The sequence below is a fragment of the Melanotaenia boesemani genome, chromosome 17 (assembly GCF_017639745.1).
Source record: "Melanotaenia boesemani isolate fMelBoe1 chromosome 17, fMelBoe1.pri, whole genome shotgun sequence".
NCBI lineage: Eukaryota > Metazoa > Chordata > Actinopteri > Atheriniformes > Melanotaeniidae > Melanotaenia > Melanotaenia boesemani.
In genome coordinates this window covers 23,611,834-23,632,851 of record NC_055698.1, presented here as the reverse complement: position 1 = coordinate 23,632,851, position 21,018 = coordinate 23,611,834, and the positions used below count along the sequence as shown (strand labels likewise).

The following is a 21,018-nucleotide window of genomic DNA, read 5'->3' as shown; positions in this document are numbered from 1 at the left end:
TGCAGATTTAATGCTAAGACATTAAAGCCAGCCATAACACTGATTTTGTTCATGAAATGCCCTAATACACATAATAAAACAGCTTATGGATTAAATTAAAAAATGGTATTCTTAGTAGTGAAGGACCAGGGCTGCATATTATATTGAAATATAATCATTATTGCAATATTAACTTGTTTATTTTTAAAGAATGAAAAAGACATTTAAACACGAAAAAGGAACTGCACAGGTGTATTAATGAGGGATGCATTCCACTTAGAAGAAGTGCAGGTGCAGCAGTACAATGCCTCCCTCGCTAATACACTTGAGATTTGCACCACATACTAAAGCATTTGTTTATATATTAGTCATATCATCATTCCAATATTCAGAATATTGCATTTACAGTCTTTTAGCCCCAAGGGGGTTAAATCATTTCCAAAGAAGACCCCCCCAAAAAGCAGAACTGCAACAAGTCACTGCTGCTGCAACAGTGCATTTTCTAACCTTTTATTCTCATGAGACTGTTATTTTTTATGTTTTGACCTCATATTACTCCGTCAGGTGATATGATCAGTTCATAAACATTTACGTTCGGCTTTTTCATGAGAGAACACAGGCAGTAATTTTCCTTGTAAAAGGATGGCAAATGTGAGTTTAACCTCCATCACATCCCATCTCCTCCTTTATACATTAACTTGTCTTCATTCACTGAGTCTCCGACATGCAGCAGTAACTCTGCAGGCTGCCTCAGTCCTGCAGCTCCACTATGACTCTAATGCCAAAAAGCATCAATGTTGACATTAATAATTCAATATCCTGCTCATAATGGATGATTAATTGGTGGAACTGTCTCCTTCCTGAAGTGACAGCTGTGTTTGCTTTTTTATTTCAGATCAGTAATAAAAAATAAAAAAAAACACACACAAACCAGCAGGAGGACGACCTTCAGAGTAACTGCTCTCTTACCTCTGGCGGCATCCTGAGCAAACTGTTCAAACCCATCAATCTGCATGTGGCTGGTTAATGAGAGGCTGAACGATGCCAATTAAGGACAATTTAGGTTGTTTACTCTGATATTTTCACCCTTAACTTCCCAATCAGTGTCTGATCAGATGGTCTTTTCAGTGCCACAGTAGATGCTTCACCTAGAGGAGGCTTTACAGAACAAAACAACCTGACGTGGTGACCCGGTATTGTTTGAAATTTAGTGGATTTGTTCACATCTTTTCTTATATCAAGAAGGAAATAAAGCAAAAAGGGGGGGAAAAATGCATCCTTATATAAATGAAAACTAAAATTATACAAAAAAAAGATGCATTTTAACACTTATAACACCCCTAAAAGATGTAAGCTATTTTTACTTGATTTAATTTGCTTTAATAAAACTTAGAGACTATGATTTGATTATCTAAACTGCAACACAATTAGTCATAGGTGGTAATTTAATTCAGGATGTAAGAAAAAAAAATAACCACATCCCTCTTCTCTCTGCTTCTTGTCCTGCTCTTTAGAAGAAAACACTATTTCAGTCAGACAGTCATAATGAGGTTATCAGTCGCTAAATGACTTCACCTGGTTAGTGGAAGTAAACATTAACCAGTGAGCAGCAATTAAGTGGAGCTCTTTAATAGTCTGTGCTCAAATTATGAAGGCAGATCTGATGCTTCCCTTTCTTGCTTGAAGTTAAAATAAAATGAGAGTCAAAAGCATCTGAGGACATAACCATATTTGGGTTTTGACTTGTTGGTCAGAAAAAATAAGCTGTTTGAAGACAGTTCTGGGATCTTGGCTGAACATTTTTCACCCTTTTTGATTGCTGAACCTGCAGGTGAGACATTCACCTTGTTATTAGCAGAATGCATCCCCTTTATTAACCTGCCATCTGTGTGTGTACATGCAGGTTGACGGTGTGGCAGCAGTGTAGTGATCCCACTGGAACAAATTGTTTAGAAGATTACAAATCACCTCATCTGAAGGGGATCTGGTTGTTTGATGTATGAAATCTCAAATAATTAAGGGAAGCAAATGCAGAATCTGAAAGATGAGGTTTTTGAAAACCTTTTTCCCCCCCCTCTGTTCGACTAAAAGCAAACAAATTCAGTTTACATTGAGATTTTTGCCAAATAAAGTAGATTGAGGTATCATATGATCCTCTGGGAGGTCCACAGTCTGTGCACCACACACGCTCCCGAAGTCCACAAACGCCTCGAATCCGATCAAGATTATTTGATTATGAAAATGATCATTGATTTACTGCCTGGTCCTTTCAGCTGTGTTAAATCCCCTGAGAATGAATCATTGATCAGACTAAACGTCGGTTTCAGCTTCCTGGTGTGCGCTGCGAGAAACCTGGAACCAGAACAAGAAGAATTCTGGATCTGAGTCAGATATCACCTCTGCTGAGAGAGGACTTTCCGGATCATAGAGGATTGGGGTATACAGAGCCCGCGCGCGCATGCAAGCACATATCAGTGCAGCCTGTCACTGCAAATTAACCCTAAACCCAGAGGGAAGACAAAGACACCCACCCAAACAACCGCTCCCTTCGGATGTCCAAAGGCAACATTTTAGCGCAAAACTGCACAAGAGAAGAACCAAAAGCGGGACGTCACACACCCAGACAGCCCAAGTCCCAATCCCGCAGACCCCCTCACTCCGTCTGAAGTTAAAGCATGACTGCGGGAAGGTGACTGGAGTTAATGAGGCTCGGACGCGCTCGTGCCCTCTTGGGTGTTTTTGTTGTTGCCATCGCGTGTGCTGACGAGAGGCTAATTGACAGGCGTCAGTCTGGGTTGCCAAACGTGCACGCGCTCAACGCTAGCCACACGAGGAAACATTTAAGCCACGCTACGACGCCACAAAACACAATACAACCGGTGCATGCTGATTCCGTCCTGCATGAACACACACACACACCGAAACGGCACGCGAGCGCACACACACGCCGGGAGAAGCGCAAAGGGTTTCCTGCAGGAAAACACAATTAGTGCAAGAACAGACTCACCTTTCTGTGTTCTCATCCCCACAGAACAGCACAGGACAGGGAGCCGGACTCAGCTCCGTCTCAGTCCGAACATGCAGTCCGGGACATTAATCCACAACTGCTCTGCTTATTTCCAATTAAACCCGGGACCAAGCAGGCGGGAATATCCTCTTCCAGCTCCAAGAACTGCCGATATAAATCCACCAAAGACGGCAAGCTCACAGACGCCTAATCAGAGCGACGGTGCGTCCAGTCCGGGTCAAAACGACACAATGAGGCGTTTCTCCACAGCCCAGCGTCCCCGGTCCCCGGCCACGCCCTCCTCATTATCATAATAGATTGTCTTTCTCCAATCAGAGAGCGGTAATGCTGACTCTGACCCCGCCCTTCTTCAATTTGAAGTCGTATGAATGTAAAATGGCTTTGTGCAAGCTCATACAAGATAAGGTGTCATTTCATTTAATAAATTAATAAATTACATAACCGCTCTAACATAAAATAAACCACTTGCTACCTTTTGTTGTTGTTTTATAATATGTTAACAAGAAAAAAAAAAACATGATATTTTTATGCATGTTTAACCAAAATGGATGTTAAGGAGTAGACACTTGGCTATGATTTTCACTTCGGTGTTTGATGCTTATAGGGTGTTCAGTAGTTATTGAATTTTGCAGTATATAGGAAAATAAATTATTTACAATATTCTGATCAAATTTTGATTAAAAAAATGAAGTTTCTTAAAGTGGCACTGTAACTTTCTGACCTTTAAAATATGTTTCTGACTTGTTTTGATGCCAGAACATTTATTCTGAGAAACTGTATCACTTTAAAGCAGCATTTTGTTTTATGACTCTGTGTCACGTGCCAGCCACTGAATATCAACACATTGGCTGTTTTGGACACCCTGGCTGATTCATCAAAGAAGTGAAAGAGGACACTATTAGAGACAAGAGTTGACTCTGGACTGATTTTTACTAGCTGGAGAGAGGTCAGAGTCAAGGTAGAATGCAAAATGGATACTAAATTAGCCGTCACTGGGGGGGCACCTTGCTGAGAAAATCTGCCAAAATTCAGTAGTGCTCCTTTAACTATTTGCCAGACAACAAATGAAGTTAAGCCTTCAGATGATATTTACTTTAAAGCTGTTGTCAATATTCTTCTTCTTCTGTGTTAGTATTTCCATTATACATTTAAGGTGCCTTCTGTGTCCATGATATTCTACTCATGGTAATGAGTCAAAAAAGGCCTTGAAATGTATACATGTAACTCCAGCACTCACATTATACCTGTATATTTTTACAATGACTAAGTTTGTCCAATTAAGAATTTTTAGACCAAGCAGCACCACTGCAACAAGAACAAAGGGAATAATTCTTTTTCTTCTTTCCTTAATAGAATAAAATACTTAAAGTACTGACAAGAAATTAATCTGTAAACAAAATAAAAGTGAGCCAAAAGCTTCCTTCAGCTTGAGTGAATTGAGGAGTAGATGTTGCTGGTAGTATTCTGTGATGTTTCAGAGGACTGTGAGTTTGTTCAGTGTCATCCTCCCTAATAAAAGCTGGATTGTTGCAGACTCGGTTATGGGTCAGAGGTGTTTTGCTGTTGCCAACAATGAATCTAGCAGAGAGCCTTATCTGGCACACTGAGGAGGGTGATGTCAAGTCAGCTGTTGCACCCTGGGATGTCGCCTTTCTTGAAAATGTAGTAATGCATTCCTTTGCTCAAGTGAGTCTTCAGTTGCTTCGTTATGCAACTTCTTTAACAACACAAAAGAAAGGATGTGTGTGTGTGTGTGTGTGTGTGTGTGTGTGTGTGTGTGTGTGTGTGTGTGTGTGTGTGTGTGTGTGTGTGTGTGTGTGTTGGGGGGGGTCCTCACTACTGTACTCTAAGATCTAGCTGGTAATCCATTCATTTCATCTTCTTGACAATAAATTACAATTTTAACCCCATCAGTGGTGATTTAGTCTGTTTTCACCCAAGATGAGTCCATTTCAAAATAGTAGGAAGTGTTTGGGGGTGATTTCTTGAAGTTCTTCAGAAGGTTTCCCTCTTCTTAATAGATCAGGAATCATCTGTCGTGTCATGAGGGATCAGCTCATGGTTGATTTTTGTTGGGCATCTCATCATTCTGATTAGCTGCATCCTGCTCTTCTTGCATGTTCTCCCCATGTATGCGTGGATCCTCTCCAGTTATTCTGTCTTCCTCCCACTGTCCAAAGACATGCATATTAGGTTGATTGGTCACTCCCCAGAAGTGAGTGTGAGTGGTTGTTTGTCTCTCTGTGTTGACCCTGCGATGGAGTGGTGATCTGTCCAGGGTGTACCCTGCCTTTCAATTTCTAATTGTTGGGATAGGCTCAGGCTTCCCTGTGACTCTGCGTTAGAAAAAGTGATATAAAAAATGGATGGATGGACAAAGAAAACAAGAAAAAAAAAAAAAACAGGGTAGTGACTGCTGAGACAAGTCAGATATGGGTGTATTGATATATTTTCTATCATTATCAAAAGATTTCCAGATTTTCTTTTTATCACACCAACAGCAAAAGTCAGTCTTTTAACATGTAAAAATAGAAACTCACTGTTGGGGATTGTCAGGATGTGCAGTAAAAAAAAAGCTGGCACAGCCTTGAATAACCTCACTGATTTGCACAAGGTGAGGTCAGTGAGGGAAGCCAGACGGATCCTGTCAGATCCAGACCACCCACTGCATGACCAGTTCAGATTGCTTCCTTCCAGACATAGATACCTGCTGCTGATGTGTAAGACTAAAAGATTAGTTTATTCCTTCTGCAATTAGCTTTTCAAATTATTTGTTGTGATAAGATGTGTCTGTTGTTTTCATTACACATGTTGTAACTGGCTGTAAAACTAATTGCTCTCAGGAGATAATAAAGATTCTTAAGCTTGAACTTGAACTAGTATTTAATTTCTGTATATATTCACCATTAATGGAGCTTTTGAAAGAATTTTGTCAGTGACCTAAATAAGCAAGGCAAGTTTATTAATGCAGCAGCTTTCAAATACAAGACAATTCATTGTGCTTTACATAGACGTTTAAAAGCATTACAGTGGAGACAAAAAAAAGTACATAAATGAACATAAAGAGAAAAAAATAACATAATTAAAAGGGTATGCAAAAATAATATTTATGTAAATGCATGTATGTATTTCCCTGCAACTAGCGGAGGTACCTCTTCACAACCTTACCAACTATCTTCATCAGAGTGGATGAAGTGGAGAACCAAAATTTTGGTGAGTTGAAAACAGAAAATAACAGCATACTGTGTCAAAACCTTCTACTGGTGCAGAAAAAGAAACCAACAAAAAAAGTTAATTAGTAGCTTTTAAATGTTGTGTGTAAAACATACACTTTTCTCTTATGTGAAACAACACAGGGCCTGACTAAAGCTGCATGTGACTACTATATGTCGATTTAGTTGTCATTTTTCTGTGGCTTTCTGACTGTTATTACAGTCAGTGTTTAATTGGGTTTGGTCAACAAACATTTTTATCTGCAAAAAATCTCTCTGACTTCACAAAGAAAACAACAGTGTTTAAGTTTGACAGTTGTCCAAAGATGCAGTTTCCAGAATTTTTCAACCTTCTGTGGTCTAACTCACAGGCTGGAAATTTCAGTCTGGATGCTGAGTAGGGCTGAGTGATAGGGCCTAAAAATAAAATCTCAGATTTTTTATAATCAAATCCGATTTCCGATTTTAATTGATTTTTTTTCTTTTCTTTTACAAAACATAAATAAACTTATTAAAAACTTTTATTTGTTTATATAGATGAATGCCAGCAAAAATAAAGCATATAATGTCATAGCTTTTCCACCATATAAACGACTTCATATCTTACATAGAAATATGCGACACAATGATCTCTTGCTGCTGCGTGATCTCTTTCCATCATACAGGAGCCACTGCAGACATAATTCCCCTGATAAAGGTTGTCTCTTAACTAGGGTTTGTGGGTTAAGCTGACTTCTGCATCTCATAGAGAGCAGCATTTCTCACTGCAGTTACACGCACAGCTAAATCCCAGGCGCGAGTGAAGGGTCCCTTCACTGAAAATCTGTCAGACAAACACAGTTCTGGTGTGGAGGGAGGGCTAAGTCTGCTGCTAACTAACTATGGAAAAAAATGTTCATAAAAATAAATCTCCAGAAATGGAAAATTTGATTTATCGATTTTATCGATTAATCGCCCAGCCCTAATGCTGAGGCTCCGACAGGCTGGATTACAAAAGGAAAAGTGGCTTTTATGCCATCAAACATGTGAAACAACAACACAAAAAAAAGTTGAATGAAAAAAAGTGTTAAAAATGTTTTAACAGAGCTAAAAAAAAAAAAAAAGAAAAGTAAATACTGTAGGAAATTATGGAAAAGTTGGTATGTCTAATATCAGCTGAATTGTAACTACTAAAACTATCATTACTTATGATAAAAGGCTTGTGGACTCCGGTGTGCTCTTCACTTGTAAAATGATTTCCTAGAGGAAACCTCAATTAAATTTCCGGCTGACAAACTGAGTTTATTTCTCTGCAGGATAATTAGAACCAAGTGGAAAAAGAAAAAAGTGAAAGAGATGCTGCACATGCAGTGCTGGGATTAGAAACCAAACCCCCTCTGCAGCATCCCAGTCCGTTCATCTGTCCACCCCTTTTTAGATCACCCCCTCCTCATCATCTTACTGTTTATGAAAAACAACAAATTAGAGGATATGAAAGCTGCAAACATCTGGGGAAATAAGCTTTTGATTGTGCTTGAGTTAGCGTTCCTGAATGCCTGATTAAACTGTGCTGTCTGCATCTTCACCCTGTCCTCCTCACAACACTCATCCATGTTTATGCTGGCATACGGAGAAACAATGCCAGCAGGGGGTTCCGGTAATTCATGAGTTCTGCTGGGTCACATCAGTGGTGAATATGATCATCAGTCTCCATAGTGACACCACTGTTAAGAGTTTGGAAAAACCATTGATGATCTTCTGATGAGTTCAAACAGCTGGAACTAACATTTGTTCCACATATTTTTTAAGTTCATTTCAGTCTCCACCCAAATTCTGCGGTGATTCCTAATAAAGTTAAAGTTTAAAGCTGCTGCTTGCTAAGAAAAAAAAGCTGTATCATCATTGTCTGAAGTCTGATCAGCTGCAAACAGTAGATTACAGTACCTATACGCAGCTCAAATATTAAACACCAACAGGTGCAGCGCTTCCTCACTGAGCCTGAAAAGAATGAAATGCATGAAATAAATAAATGCATGAGCGTTTCTATTTCACCCTTCCACTTGTGCAGCTTTTAGTTGTCGATCTCATTGGAATTGAATCAATAAATCACACACGTTCGACCCCTCAGGGCTGAAAGTTTAATGGCTGTAAAATCGCAGCAGCAAATGTCATAAAACACACACTTTGAATGAGTTTCATAAAGTGAAGCCTTTGTCGTATCATGCAAGCTTCCCCCCTACCAGAGCAACACAAAGTTAATGATGGAAGAAATACAACAGCCTCTGCACTGGAGGAGCAGGAAGTGATTCTGTTTACTCACTGTGTTTCTGGAATGAATGCAAGAGGAGATCAGAACAGGTTATGTATGGCTGAGAGGTGAAATGTGTCTGCTTCCGAGGAAAAGTGGGAAATATGGCCCATATGGCACTTCATTAATATTAATGTAGACATATAAAACACACACTGATTCGCAAGGTCATGAAACAGCTGCTGAACATATACCTTCATTAAAATGGGCCTTTGGTGGAAAAAAAATGAAAAGCCTGACATAAAGACATGGAGAACTTTTTACTAAAAACAGGTACATGTTCACTGTTTTTGCATTAGATTATCTACAATGGTCATACATACACCTTGACCTCCTTTCATGCAGATATTTTGGCTCAGCGGGTTTAAAAATATCTTAAAATATCTTTTTTTGTCACTCTGAATAACTTCATATCCTTACTGGCTGAGCAAAGTTATGGCAGGCCACAGGGCTCAGTCCTTGAACCCCCCCCCCCCCCCCTCCCTATGTTCCATGTTTCTATGCTATATCTTGGCTGGCTAATTTTGGGACAATAAAGTGAAGAACAATTTTAATGCAGATGGCTTTAAGGTGTAGATGCCAATAAATCCCACAGATCCCTGCAACGTTGCAAATCTTACAGCTTGTCTTTCTAACATGAAATCATGGATGGCCCAATATTTTCTTAAATTCAATGACAGAAAAAATAAATAAATAAATTAGTGTTCATTCTGTTCATCTCAGTTTTGATGCTCAGGTCAAACAGTTCATTTTGATTTTTTCAGCTTAATGACTAAATTCAGGCAATTTCTTTCAACTGCTGACTTACAAATGCATGCCGTTGTCTGTTCTCGCCTTGATTACCATAATTCTCTGTATTCAGGTATCAGTCCTTCTGTTTCCTCCAATTGATCCAAAATGTTGCAGCAAAACCCCTTACCAGTATAAAAGACTATGAGCACATCACTCCTATTCTTGCTTCCCTTCACTGGCTTCCTGTTAGATTTTGTATTGATTTCAAAACCTTACTGCTTGTCTTCAAAGCCTTAAATGGTCTTGCCCCAACATACATCTCAGACTTATTGACCTGCTATGCAACCTTGACTACTGAAATCCACACAAAGCAACCTAACTATCCCCAGATCAAAGCTTTTGACAAAGGGAGATTGGGCTTTTTCCATGAGAGCCCCCACCTTATGGAGCTTTTTGCTCGCTGCATTAAGAGACATAACATCTCTTGTAATCCCTCTTTAAAATTTTCCATTTTAGGAGGACTAGTTGTATTATCTGATGAACATATTAGATTTTCTGTTGCTGCTAATCCAGCTGACCTGCCCCCTTTTTTTCTGGGTTAACACTCTGTAATTGTTGGGAGGGGTTTTACATAGATAATACCTCATTTTATTGTACTTGTTATTGTGGGGAAGGCTTATTGTTGTTATTGTTATCAGATAGCTTTTTTGACTTTCAGAGTGTATTTATTTACTGAATGGAGCACTGCCTAGACCATCATCATGTTTCACAGTTGTCATAAGTTTTCTACTTGATTTTCAATTTCTGCTGTCATGTTAAGCTCTTTTTAGCACAGTTTCAAAAAGTTCTATGTAAATAATTTCATAATTATCACAGTTATTATATCGCAATATGACCACTGAAATTAGCTTTTTCTTGAGCATTAAAAGATGTAGAGCTTGATGAAGCAATTAGTTTGTGATAAACTGCTAAACAAAGAACCTTTTGGGATGTTTATCTTATTGATGATTTTTATTTTACTGTGTGTATGAGAAAAAGTCTCCGTTCAGGAAGTTTTTAACATATTTCAGGCTTTCTGACCACAGCCAGAAGTCTAATAGGAATAAATAAATAAATTAACTGCTTTGTTTTAGATTTGGGTAGAAATTATGTCCTTCTTTAGGGCTATTTGTTAACAAATCATGTTGGTTTGGGATGAGAGTGTAAAAAAAAAAGTCAAAGTCAAGCTGCTGGAAGTGGCAGAAAGAGGCAAGCGCAATGATCCGAATCACTTTGACCATGGATTTCTTTAATGGCCTGAAGACTAGTCAGGTGAGTCGGTCAGCAGTGTTGGGTACAGTTGTGCTTATGCTTCAAACCTTCTAGCCCACTGGACTTTTATATAGTTAAGCATAAATGCTGTATGACTTAAAAGGTCATTATATTTCTCACACCAAATCTTAAATGCACAGTTGACAGAGAACTCAGATAATCAGAAGAGAACATCAAATTGTTTTGATTCATTACGTTGAATGAACCAGTGACATATTTGTCCATCCACCAATTCTTCTATTTCCTTCCTCTTCCGAGGTCAGGGTGTGGAAACGAGAGGTTAAGGAAGTAGACCCAGGCATTCATTTTCCTATCAACTCTCTCCAGCTCTCCCTGGGGGATCCCAAGGCATTTCCAGGCCAGAAGGCATAGATAATCCCTCCAGCGAATCCTGGGTCTGCCCCTGGGTTTCCTCTCAGCAAAACGTGCCCAGAAGACAGCGAAGGACACCCGACCAGGAGGCATCCTAAATAGATGCCTGAACTACCTTAGCTGCCCCCTTTCAGTATGGAGGAGCAGCAGCTCTACACAAAACTCCCTCTGGATGTGATCGCCCCTAATATGTTGAGGAGCACATTATTTGTGAGTTGTAAAAAAAGTAGGTTAAGTGTTGCTTTGAGTTTCTGTTGAGACCAGCATTTGTAGCAATAAGCACAGTGTTTGTAGTCTTTATTGATCAGATCTGCACATCAAATAAGGGGGAATTTCAGCCCATTCCTCCAGAGGAGCTTCAGCTCTGAGATGTTAGCAGGTTTACTCGCTTGTTTAAAGGCCAGGACATCGATTTAGTTCATATTCTCACATTTTCCTTTGAAATTTGCCTTGGTGATTCAGAATTCCTTGCTCCATCCATGATTGCATCACTCTTATCCCAGATGCAGAAACATAGGGCTGAGCAGATAGTTGCAACCTCCATGTTTCACGTATTAAGGAATCTTATTGATCTGGATAGGAGTGTTTTTTTTTCTTTTTTTTCCCTAAATAGAACAAAAAGAGTCAACTAAAAGTTTTATTCAGCACCAGTATTATTCTGGCTTGTATAAATGATCTGGAGTTAGCGCAGATGGGAATCTTTATCCTTGCAATCTTGTAATGTAGCAAGTTTTGTTAGTGTTGTCCTGAATAAAAGTAGCCTTAGGATGTGTAGAAGTTAACTTAATTCCTTTGTGACCACAATGCTGTGGGGTAATATTGCTTTGAAATTCTCTCTCATAGTACACAATCTGAGTGAATGCGGTTCACTATTCCCTTACATATGTTCTCTTATGTATTTGTTCATCTCATGACTTAATTTCACAAAAATTGAGACAACGGAATAAAATAACCCAACCTATTTCCTCAGTGATATTTGAGACAGAGGACACAATAATTTTGAAGTTCACAAATATTTGCCGTCTTTAATATCAGATTTTTAGTCATTAAATCAGTAACAAATAAATAAAGCATTTTTTTGTCTTGTTTGTATAACTGAGGTCTTCTTCATTATATATATGTTTTGGTTTTTGTGTGCAAAACCAATGCTATTATAGTTATTTAGGTGGAAAGTTAGCAGGATTTTGAGCTCTACTGTACCTTCTGAGAGTGAAACACCATAAACAAGATGTTGCAAGAATATTTAACTTAAGGGATATGGAGAGCACAGTAGTTTTTTTTTAACTCCCAGATCAAATGTGAGCAAATCTCTGTCTTTGAGCTCTGTGATGGATTACAGTCAGATAGAAAGAGATTTACCTGCAGAGGAAATCAGCAACATGTCTGCTACACTTTATGTGAACTATATGTGGCTGATTGTTGCTGCAGCTACAAGATTTCCACAGCTCTATAAACATGAGAAGTACCAGTGCTACACGTGCTTAGACTGTGTACAGAAAATGGGAACACTGGAACCTTGGGTGTTTGTTTTCAAGAAACTTTCAAACATAGCTAAACTATTATCTTACAAAGATCTTGTGTAAGGTTACATTTGAATAAGCCTTTGTTTGGAAATGACAAAAAAAAAAAAAAAAAAAAAAAAGAAAGAAGCCCGTATTTTTGGTTTTGTTTTGTTTTTTTCTGAATAAACTCTGAAGTCCTTCAAAAATCTTTCTGAAACATTTTCATCTGCATTTCCCTAAACTGAACTATGATCTTTTTTTTTTGCAAATTACTCAAACGCATCACCAAGGAGTCTTTAAAAATCCATTAGAATCAAGTTTCAAGTCTTCCAACTGAATGAAAACTATTCAAATGTTCATATGAAGTACAATATATAGAAAAAAAAGAAAAATAAAACCAATATTTGCCATTAACTCATAAGAGCCTGACGTGACATATATGTTACATACAGATTCTGAGACATTTTGCTTCAATTTATGGTATAAACTTTGCTCAAAATCCTGTTGAACACAATCTGATACTTGTCTTATGTCCACTAATAGATACCCAGAAGCAGAAAACCACATTATAATATTTTTAATGTATCACAGGGTAATAAATGGTAGATAGCCCTCCCAAAAAAATGTTAATGTTTTTGTTAGATTGTGTTCAAGAACCAAATAAAGACCTTATATTAAAAAAAATGCGACTTTTCTTGCCATTTTTTCATGGGTCGGGCCTTCATGGGTTTAAAAGGAACTAGTTCTTCTTCAATACACCTGCAGACATCTTTCATGTAGGAGGAGGTTGAGTAATGTTCCTCTGCGGTTATAGTTTGTCTTCTGTTTTGGTGTAATACAGACAAATATTATAGAATTAAAATCTAGGTTTCATGGGGGAGAAAGCTGTTTCAGAACTCACTGTTCTACTTTTTGCTGTGGATGGTCCTTTGTTAACTGTAGTAATGCAAGTTCTAATGAAAGTATTTAAACAAACTTGTAATGGTTTTTGTAAAGGTTCAGTATTGTTTAAATATAGCCTACATATCATATGGAAGAACATTTGCAAAGTAAAGAAGAATTTTAATAGTATCTCAATTAAAACAAAAAAATAACTTTTGTGTGTTGTAATCCAAGTTTTCGCTGTTTAAAGTTGTGTCAGCTGGCAGGCAACATGTCAGTGGACGAATTAATTTTGTGCTTTTTGTAGTGTTCGTATAAACTAAAGCTTTATTTTTTGTTAAATGAATATACTGCCTGCCCCTTATGCAGAGCCTTTTTCCCAGTGAGAAGTTTTGACCCCTTCCCTGTCTGCTGTTGCACCAACAACTGAAGACAAGGTTCGTGTTTTGGACTGATGACTTTGACGGCTTTGGTTTTGTATAAGTGTCAAGCATGTAGTAAAGTTAGAAAATGTAGAAACATAAATGTAAATTTACCGTCGAATTACAGAATAAATTCCCATTTTTGTCTTGGTGGTGATGCATGAGAAGGTCAGTGCAGGACATGCAAAGCAGGGTGCTGGAAGCTCACTTCAGTTCTGTATAAAGACATAGGGTCCTTTTTACTTTTTGTTGTGTGTGTGTTCATATATATTTATTACATGATTGCTTTATAAAGGGACAAACACCAAACAGAAAAACACTTATACAAAATTTATCTTCTCCAGCACACTGAAAGTGGACTGATTGCCACAGTATATTTTTTCACACATCTAGTCTTACACTTTATATAATCTTTAGTCAAAAAGAAAAAAAAAATGTTTCATGTAGACAATATGATTTAAGTAAAAAATTGAAATAAAAAAGATCAGTACCAGGTAACACTTAAAGGTAAATTCAGCTCTTTCTCATACTGTAGTGCCTTGAAAGTGGACATTCTACCGTGTATCTATAGTCTTTTTCTCAAGCGTTACTTGAGAAAAAGTGTACACCTTCTAAAAGCAAACTGCATTTAAAATTCATACAAGGGGATGTCACTTTTTCCCAAGTTCAAACACCTGCTTTTAAAAGTGGAAGCCTTGCACAACAATGACCCAAACAAATACCAAATTTATCTTCTGTAAATGCCTCAGACCATCAAATGCAAAGAAAGTTACTTAAGGCCACAATACTTTAATATCAACTTTCCTTCTTCATTTAGAAAAAGGAAAGTAATTATGTCTTTGTAAGCTACTTGTCTGTTTTAGGAAGTATTTCGCATTTGATGCTGTGGAATGCAAAGTAATGTACAAAAAGGCAGCAGGGATCTACAGAGCATTTGTAGCGTTATCAGAGCGAGGCAGTGAAGGCACCACAGAGAACATGTTCGACATTGTCTGACTGCCTGTTAAGGTTAGCATCTGCAGCACACCTGCAGGAAGGCATTCGAACAGTGAGCAGGTCATTTTAAACTATTTCAAAGTTGATGATCTTTTCAAAGTAACAAGCCTAGTGGATATCTGTTTAGGTTTAAAATGTCCATTAACAAGGATCTTTACATTTTTTCATGCATTTATCCCCTCTAATAAACGTGTAGCATCAGAGTGGTATACTCCTGAAGGTGCATGTCTGGAGCTTCAGTTAAGACAATGATTGCAGTGACTTTTACTGTTGTTGATTTCACTGCTAGTTTGAGTCTTTCTGAACCTGACAATCCCCAGGATTTTCACCACAACCATCTTTTTAGTTCTACACAACTTGAGTTGATGTACTTTCCACTGCTGAAGATTGGGGAGGTGCGTCGCTCCTGCACGCGTGTCAAACAGCAGCTCACAGACACAATAAATGAGAATAATCAGCTTAATGAGTTTCCACATTTCAGCTACATGGATCATAGTTTTCATTTCCATTGTCTTTGTTGATTGCTACAGAGCTGTGCTGATCACACCATGTCCTCCTCACGTGCTGCTCACGAGCTCATTGAATATTCAGGGGATGGATCTCATCAGACCTCCTGTCGCTGCTCCTTTATTCCCTTAATCCTCCTCTATCCCGCTTTGTCGTCTCCTTCTTCTCCTCCCATCATTTTGCCTCATCCCCCATCTTCTCTTCTTTAGGATTTTTTTAAAATTTTTACTCCTTTTTCACCACACATACTGTATTTCCTTTTAATATCACAGCGATGAAGCCCAAAGAATATAGTGCAGCATAAAACAACACAGGGGAAAGTTATTCTATCCTAATTCCACACGTAATTTAATCTTTTGTGCCTGAATAAGAGTATTTTTTTTTTATCTTAATTTTGATCTGTTATGGGTGTGTGGGTTATTTTCCTAATGCAAATCAATTCCAAGCTGCTGAGTGCAGGAGAATAAGGGAGAGGAGACCTCATCATTCAAATCATATTTCAAATTTAAATCACTGTGTGGATGTGAGTATGTGTTGAGGTGTGAAGTTGTGAGTGTCGCTATCTTAATTCTTATCAGATTGCAAACCTTTGAGACTGCAGCAGCTGCTGTGTGTGTTTATGTGTGTGTTCACAGCAACAGCTTTTGTTGTCGAGTCACCTTGAACTGAGGATGTGGAGGACAGATCCGCCAGCATCTGCTGGCAACTACAGAAATTTCCCTTAAATAGTATTACAGAATAAAAATATATATATAAACAGAGAGAACATTTAAGGTAAAATCAGTTCATTTAGAAACCAGCAGCACTGAAACTGATCTCTCTAAAAGGTGGGAATGATGGGTGGGTTTTATACTTGTTATGTCAAAAATTTCTTCATTATAATCAAAATTAGGTAGAAGTATGTTAAAGACAAATTCATAACGAGCTATGTTTTAAATGATAATTAAAGATACATTCACTGACCACCAGAGGCAAAATTGCTTGTTAACACAAATCAGCCAATCACATGGCAGCAACTCAGTGCATTTAGTCATGTAGACATGGTCAAGACGACTTAATGACGTTCAAACTGAGCATCAGAATGAGGAAGAAAGGGTGACTTTGAATGTGGAATGGTTGCTGATACCAGGTGTTTGTCTGAGCATTTCTGAAGCTGCTGATCTTGGATCTTAATGTATAAACATCTTCAGGGTTTACAAAGAATGGTCAGAAAAAGACAAAAATATCCAGTGAGCAGCAGTTGTTTGGACCAAAATGCCTCATTGATGTCAGAGGTCAAGGGCAGACTGTTTGGAGAGTAAAGAAATGCAACAGGAACTCAAATAACCTCTGGTTCCAACTAAGGTATGCAGAAGACACATAACACACTGAACCCTGAAGCTAAGACCACAACATTGTAAAGATCTATTCTACAGTCAGTGGAGCAAGCTCATAGATCTTCGTCTGGAAACGGTGGTCCAGAAGGCAAAAACTATAATGAGCCAATCTGACCACATTTTGTCTCAGAACTTCCCCCTGGAAGGTTTTATCTTGCTCCACATGATGAACAAACAAATACGCCAACTCTTTTATTCCTTCTGCCATCGGAATTTTAACAATATGGATGGAATTGGATGTTTTGTCACTGTTACCATTTATATAGTAATTATCTATTTATAACCTTAATCTATAAATGCCATATTTCTCTTAATGTTCTTTATATTACTGATAACTTGTAATCAAATCCTGTGACCTGATCTGTTGCATTGAGTCATCATGGATGTGTGAATGCTGTTGTGGATTTGCTACTGTTTGTTTTTTAAACTGAGAAACTGCAAAACTACATTTGCCTGTCAGGGATAAATAAAGTTGTTTGAATTGAATTGAACTGCCTGGTTTGATGAGTCTTGATTTTACCTGGAACATTCAGATGGTATAAATTGTTCTGATTGCTGGGGGTGTAATGGTATAGGTGATGATTTCTTGGCACACATTGGCACCTTTAATACTAATACAGCAGTTTAAATATCACAGCCTACCTGAGCATTGTTGCTGACCATGTCCATCTATTTATGGCCACAGTGTACCATCTTCTGATGACTACTTCCAGCAGGATGATGCACCATGTCACAAAGCTCAAGTCTGGTTGATTATTTCTCTCCAACAGGAGAATATTGCAAGGAATGTTTGCAGTTTGGGCAGGGCTCGAATTATACTGGAGCTTGTAGGGGAGCCTTTGTTGGGCGTGCACTGTGATGTGAATGCGCATATATATCATTGCAAGTAGCCCAGTCAAAAATATGGTTACTTAAAAAAAAAAAAAAAAATCTGTTGCTACTGTATACAGCTTGTTTAATCAGTAAGAGGGACGGAAAGTTCTTTTAACAACCACAAAAGAAAGCATATAAAGTGTTTTTTTGTATGGACGCTCACAGCACGCTACAAGCAATGCTGCTGTCCACTGTGCTGGATCACATTTGGAGGCTTTAATTAATAAAATAAAATAAATAAATAAATAAATAAACCACAAAGCTGACAAATGAATGCTATTCTTTTCAAGTCACATCAGGAACCTTTTTGAAAAATGAAATGTAACCTGAAAGTGAATTATTTTTAGGGCTCCCCCTCAAAGTATCAGCTGAATGTCTTTAGGGCAGTTCCTGTGCCTTTCAGGGGAGCCGAGCTCCCCTTAACTCCTCCATAATTCGAACCCTGAGTTTGGGGAGGCACAACCCATACCTTCAGCTGTATTGCTCATTTTATTAAATGTAGAAAATGTGATTGATCAGGGTTTCCAAAAGTGTATAATACAATACCAATTGGTGTTATAAATTATAAGTACATCTATAATCATGAATGTTTTGTAATCAAGTTACAAGATTTCTTTGTATTGTAAAAACAATGCTTATCATTGGTTTCATGAAGTTCACTGGCTGGTTTTGAGTTGGAATGTAATTGATTAAGATACATTCATAAACCATAAAATTTCAAGCTACTCTACTTCAGTTTAAACTTTAGACCAGACAACATGAGTGATACAAGCAGAAATTTACACACTCAGACAAACACAGAGATCAATAAACCACACACACGCTGACAAAGATTTGCAAATATAATTTGACACACAGCAGCATCCTGCCACATTAAATCTGCTGACTAGCTCTTTCTCTTCCCAGGGTCAGAGACTTTGTGGTGACTCAGCAGAATTCCAGTTGATAGCTAGAAAGTCATGTGATAATTATTATACTTTTGCAGGATTCTGATGTGTTGGCCGTAAGAACGAGCTCTTCTATTTAAAGTTTATGAGGAAAATCAAGTTTAAAATACACCCTGCTGAGCTAGTGAGGATGTGCTTATTGTCAGAGATGCGAAGCAGATCACAGAGAAAACATGCACAGTAACACAACACAGTATCTGTAACCACTTCCAGCTAAAGCTTTGTACATTTTTCATATCAAAATTGAACATTTTCTATGAAAAACTCACCCAAAGGGTTAATACTACTCCAGTAGTATCATACATCCATTGGCTGTGTGCTTACTTAAGCGTGTGTGGTGTTGTTTACTTGCTACTGCCTGAACAAAATGGAGCTGAATGAGGAGCTAAGTTTAAATATAATAACGAGTGTGTTTAAACAAAAAACAAAAAATATGGCAGTGGTTGGATGGTACAAAGGACGAAGCAAAGAGAACATTGTGAGAATATTTCATGAAAAATATCAATGAGAACAAGTAATTAAATAAACTTGCATGATTAAATGCATTAAGCTGTACCTGTGCGCTTGCTTATTTCCCAAAATCTGATTCGCTGGTATGTTTAGCAAGCAACCAGTCACATTGGCAATAAAAAATAAATAAATAAATAAAAGTTGAATTTTAAGACTGGCCATTAGCGTGCTTTGTGCGGCCTTGTGATCATTTCCTGCCAAATTCAGGTTGTTTTGTTTTTTATTTCTCTGATATTTTGTAGGATATTGCTGGGTAATTAAGAGCTTCTGAGCTAATGGGCCTAGATTAACTTCTTTACTAATCCATTTATGAGTTTAATCATGAGCTGTATGATGGGGGCTTCCTTGAATGTTTGTTGGTAAACCACTGAATGCTCGATCCTCTAATCTTCCTTGTGAATCCTCCTTTAGACTGAGAATACACAACCAATATCAGCATGCGAGCTTGTGCTGTTTGTCTAGAAGCTGAGGTGCCAGTCAGAGTTAATGTAAGACAGTTAGAGTGTTTACTCTTTACTGGTCCAACCTACAAAAGGACTCATGTCTCTCCATACATTCAGCAGTGTTTTAATTTAGGAAACTGCATTTTGCAGCTAAAAGCCCTACAGCTTAACACACAGAAAACTAACTGGCAACAAGCAGGAATGAACAAAAACATTTTAATTTCAGACAGTCTTTGTCTTACAGTGAGTCAAGAAGATGTTTGTTGGATGTTTTAGGTTAACTTGTATATGCTGAAGAAATGTATAGAGCAGCTGTTCTGTCCCACAAGCCTCAGCCTGCAGTCCAGGGGGCTTGATTCCTTCAAATGAAAAATGACTTTCCCTTTAAACATGAATTTTGGATGGTCTCTAAAATCTAACTGTAAGCTTCTTTTTGAGTGATATTCTACTATGGATTATGCATAAAATGAAGCTAAGGAAAAACAATTAAGAGAGATACAATGTTCAGTGAGTCAGCACATCTCAAAATCTTTATTGTTGCAGAAAAAACACTCCAATACAAGTACAATGTACTGGATTGTTTCCATGTTTCCAAAAAAAACTGCCTATATGAATCAAATGGGCTGAGGTGGTTTGGTGGAGAGTAAGAAAAGGATTATTTATACGTTTGTTCCTTCTTCTTCTTCCTCCTCTTCTTCTTTTTTTAAGTTTTTTTGTCCAGTTAGACATAGTTTTCCATATTTTATTCTCAGGTAATGAGGTTAAATGTCTCTTCAGCGGCAATGGCCAAAGCAGAGATGTGAGGAGATGTGAACGTGCACCAGCTGCTGTTATTTATCATTAAAAGTCTGTTTACTGCTACTGTGACTGTCAAGTAAAACCACAAAGTGGTACCACACAAAAACATCCATCCATGTATTATCTGTATCGCTTCGTCCATTAAGGGTCGCAGGGAAGCTGGAGCTTAACCCAGCATTTACAAGCTGAGAGGCAGGATACACACTGGACAGGTCACCAGTCCATCACAGGGCCAACACAGAGAGACAAACAACCACTAGGGAGAATATAGAGAGACCAATTAACCTAATATGCATGTCTTTGGAGAGTAAGAGGAAGCTGGAGTACCCAGAGAGTACAGGCATACATGGGAGGAACGCGCTAACCTCACAAAGAAAAGCCACTGTTCAAACCTTTCCCCAGCCAAGGCTCAAACCAGTGACCTACCTGCTGTTAGGCTGCAGTGCTAACCACCACACCACTATGTACACAACTACTGAATAGTTAATTTAGCATTAATTGAGTCTGTAAATCTCAGCATTGTGGGAAAAATTTATTTTTCAGCTATGAGCTGCTTTCCATTTAAAAGTTATATTGAGAATGTGTAGTAACAGAGCTCTTTCATTAATCAGAAATTGGTCCGTAAAATAGATGTTAAAAAGTAAGAAGAACTTTTATTCAACTGCTGTGGGTGACCTACGTTTGCCTCTCACATCAACGAAGCGCCACCATCATAAAACAGATTTTAAATCTCTTTTTACAGTCTCATTTGTCTTCCTGTTAATGCAGTCAGAGACTTTCGCTGAATCATCCAAATCTCTGTCATTACGGAGTTGACAGTTATTAGCACTGGCAGTCAGGG

The 21,018-nt window shown here is 38.1% G+C and overlaps 1 protein-coding gene across 1 annotated transcript in view; it reads right to left on the bottom strand.

Annotated features, from left to right (window-relative positions):
* Positions 1–3,242, bottom strand: part of LOC121656538 (semaphorin-6D-like) — a 184,457-nt gene extending 181,215 nt beyond the window's left edge. Inside the window, exon 1 of the mRNA XM_042011580.1 lies at positions 2,987–3,242. The gene's annotated coding sequence lies outside the window, so the exon portion shown is untranslated. The remainder of the gene's footprint in view (positions 1–2,986) is intronic.
* Positions 3,243–21,018: the final 17,776 nt, after the last annotated feature.